This window comes from Pinus tabuliformis, chromosome 1_2 (genome assembly GCF_031772625.1).
Source record: "Pinus tabuliformis cultivar Carrire ecotype Pingquan chromosome 1_2, CPIR1, whole genome shotgun sequence".
Classification (NCBI taxonomy): Eukaryota; Viridiplantae; Streptophyta; class Pinopsida; order Pinales; family Pinaceae; genus Pinus; species Pinus tabuliformis.
In genome coordinates, this window is record NC_142298.1 from 1360408635 (window position 1) to 1360412235 (window position 3601).

Sequence of the window (3601 nt, forward strand, 5' to 3'; positions counted from 1 at the left end):
CTCGTTAAAAAATGAATCAGTGAGCCCGAGGATAGTTTTTTCTTGTATCAACCTCGTTAAAAAATGAAACAAGGAGCATGAGGATAGTTTTTTCCTGTATCAACCTCGTTAAAAAATGAAACAGGCTAGCATGAGGATAGTTCTTTTACTGAGTCAACCTCATTAAAAAATGAATCAGCTAGATGTTAGGATATGTAGGTAGATTGAAGAAAATAGGGTTTTGAGGATAGTTCTTTTCTTGTGTCAACCTCTTTAAAAATGAAACAACTCCCTTTTCAAGTTAAATATTGAAAGTAAACCTTCATTCCATCCATCTGGTTGAATGCAATGAAGCTTGGGGGGCATGTACCTCGTTTTGCATCATTATGCTGGGGGCATGCGAAATTTTTGAGCATAGTTCCTTGTCTTGTGTCAAGCTCGTTAAAAAATGAAACAAGGGTAGGTTAAGTAGGTAGATTTTAGAGAGTAGTCATGAGGACAGTTCCTGTTACTGAGTCAACCTCGTTAAAAAATGAATCAGGTATGAGGATAGTTCTTTTCTTGTGTCAACCTCCTTAAAAATGAAGCAACCCCCTTTTCAAGTTAAATATTGAAAGTAAACCTTCATTTCATCCAGCCGGTTGAATGCAATGAAGCCTGGGGGGCGTGTACCTCGCCTTGCATCACTATGCTGGGGGCATGCGAACCTTTTTGAGCATAGTTCCTTGTCTTGTGTCAAGCTCTTTAAAAAATGAAACAAGGGTAGGTTAAGTAGGTAGATTGTAGAGAATAGCAATGAGAATAGTTCCTTGTCTTGTGTCAAGCTCATTACAAAATGAATCAAGGATTTTATGAGCATAGTTCCCTGTCTTGTGTCAAGCTCGTTAAAAAATGAATCAAGGTTTTTAGAGTAGAGTTTTTGTTAGGTAGATTATAGAGAGTAGTTATGAACATAGTTCCTTGTCTTGTGTCAAGCTCGTTTAAAAAATGAAACAAGGGTTTTGAGGATAGTTCTTTTCCTGTGTCAACCTCACTAAAAAATGAAACAACTCCCACAAGTCTTTCCAAGATCTTGAAAGTAAAGCTTCATTCCATCCACCTCATTGAATGCAATGAAGCTTGGGGGGCATGTACCTTGGTTTGCATCTTTATGCTGGGGGCATGTGAACTTATAACAAGCATAGTTTTTCGTTTCAAGCTTGCGTAAACATGAAACCGAATCCGAGCATAGTTCTTTTCCTATGTCAAGCTCGTTAAAAAATGAAACAAATCCTCCTCTAATTGAGTCGAGAGTTTGACTAGACCTCATAGATGTTAGGTTGTATGTTTAGGTTAGTTATTTCAGTTTTTGCATAAATTTCTTATAGTTTTGGGTCGAATCTTTCAATAATCTCGTAACTCAACCTTCATTTCATCCAACTGGTTGAATGAAATGAAGCAGGGGGGAATGCACTCTATCAGTTACGCTTAGGGGGCATCAAGCACAGTTTTCTCTCTGTTTCAAGCTTGTGAAAAAATGAAATTACTTTGAAGCATAGTTTTTCTCTGTTTCAAGCTTGTGAAAAAATGAAACTACTTTGAAGCATAGTTTTTCTCTGTTTCAAGCTTTTGTAAAAATGAAACCTATCTCGAGTCAATTTCAGTTATTTTCAAGACTCATTAAACTCATGAAAATACCGAGATTATTTTGCTATCTTTCATTCTCGTAAAACAAATGAAAATGCCGAGTTCTTTTTGTCTTTTCCTACTCGTGAATTAAATTGAAAAGTCGGCCATATGAGTACATTTTTATCCCTTTTTCGAACTCGTTAAAACTTACGAAAAAGTGAAACCTTGGATTCATCTTTTAAGCCCTTTTCTGACTCCTAAAATATGAAAAGATTGCCGAGCGTTTCTTTTACACTCGTTAAAATGGAATTAAAAGACGGTCCCCTTATAGCTCTTTTCTGACCGTAAAATCAGGAAAAGATTGTCGGGTTTTTGTCGTTTCAAACTCGATACGGAAATAAAACGACGTGTCCTTGATCGCTTTTTACTTTTCAGGTCAGTGACACTAATCATGAAAGTACTCCTTGGTCGCAAGATCAAGCGGTTCCCCCAGGTATTATTTTATACTTTTTCGGGCTTGAGGGACACAAATCTACGAAAAAGTTCAACTTGGAGTCTTCTTAAGTTTTTCAGACTCTCTAAAATTGAAAAACGCCGAGTTTCTCCTATACTGGGCTCGTTAAACATTTCACAGTAAAGGACCTGTTCAATTACAAACAGGAACGAACCACTCCTTCCTAGGGTTCGAATCAAAGCTAGGTTGGACTCATCCGAAGGATGAGCTTATAATCAAGCATATGTTATCCTCCTCAAGCTTGTTAAAAATAAAGAGGTACTTGCCAGAAATGGTGGGGGAAAAGAGAGAAGAATGAGCCTATTTGTTACCTTTTGTCTCAGAAGAAACTTTATTACCACTCTTGGACACGACACTTTTCATTCACCTGGGTTGGGAAATCTTTTACCTCACAGTTGATCAAACCACTTTTGAAAGTCTTCAACCGGGTTCCGGGGATTAACTTTGAGTTATTTAGCACCAAACCATCTATCGTGTCGTTATGTGTTCAAGAGGTCTGCAAACAAAACTTTCATCTGCAAAATACTTGTCATCCATTTGACCATCCCTGAGTCAGTCCTTACAGCAACATTTCTTCAACTTGAACAATGATTTCGTGTTGTGGGCTTGCATGCAACGGGTCACTTTCTATCGACATCAGCACATTATCTAGAGAGATGACTTAGAAATCGTCAGTACCTTGAAGTTTGCATGCATCAATGGAAGGTTTCTCGCCTTTGACGTCAGTTTACATCATTGACTTTCGATCAAAGGATTCCGTGAAATGTTCGACACCAACTCATTCATTCACATCTCATGGATTGTACTGGGTACTTTGAGAACCATTGACATTACTGGTGGTCTCTCTCACGCTTGTTAACAGTTTACATCATCGACTGGTAATCAAGTGGTTTCTACCATGTTCGACATCGACTCATTTATTCACATGGTTAGAATCGTACCAATTCGAGAAGTAGGAATGAAGACCCTGGATCGAATCTTTACCATCCAGGTTGCGAGGAGTTTTGTATTCATTATCTAAGTAGACTAACCATAAACAGATGGATGCGCCCATACTGTGTCTACAAAAGTCTATGATTATGATGTACTGCAAAATCATTTCTGTATCAGAGTAGTTAGTCAGTTAGTTAAAGTTTTAATCTGAGTATGGGAATGCGTACCTCAGTGATGATATAATCTTATACATGTATTTTGTGTTGAAAATTGCAAGTTCTGACCAGGCTCTCCACGAGATAATCCTCGAAATGATAAAGCACTTCACCCTTCCTAGATAATACAAAACCCTAATCTATTCCAGGCTTCGCACTTTAGGGGGCAATCTGTTACACTAAAAAATGTCACCATGGCTATTTACAGTTGGTATGGCTCTATCAACAGTCATACTACCCTCTTAAGCAAGTCTTATGCCTCTGTTATCCATGTCAAACTCCAAGAAAGAGAGAAAGTCTTTATAAATATGTTTATCTCTGGGTACGCAGGTTCTCTCAAACCTTGCCTGCG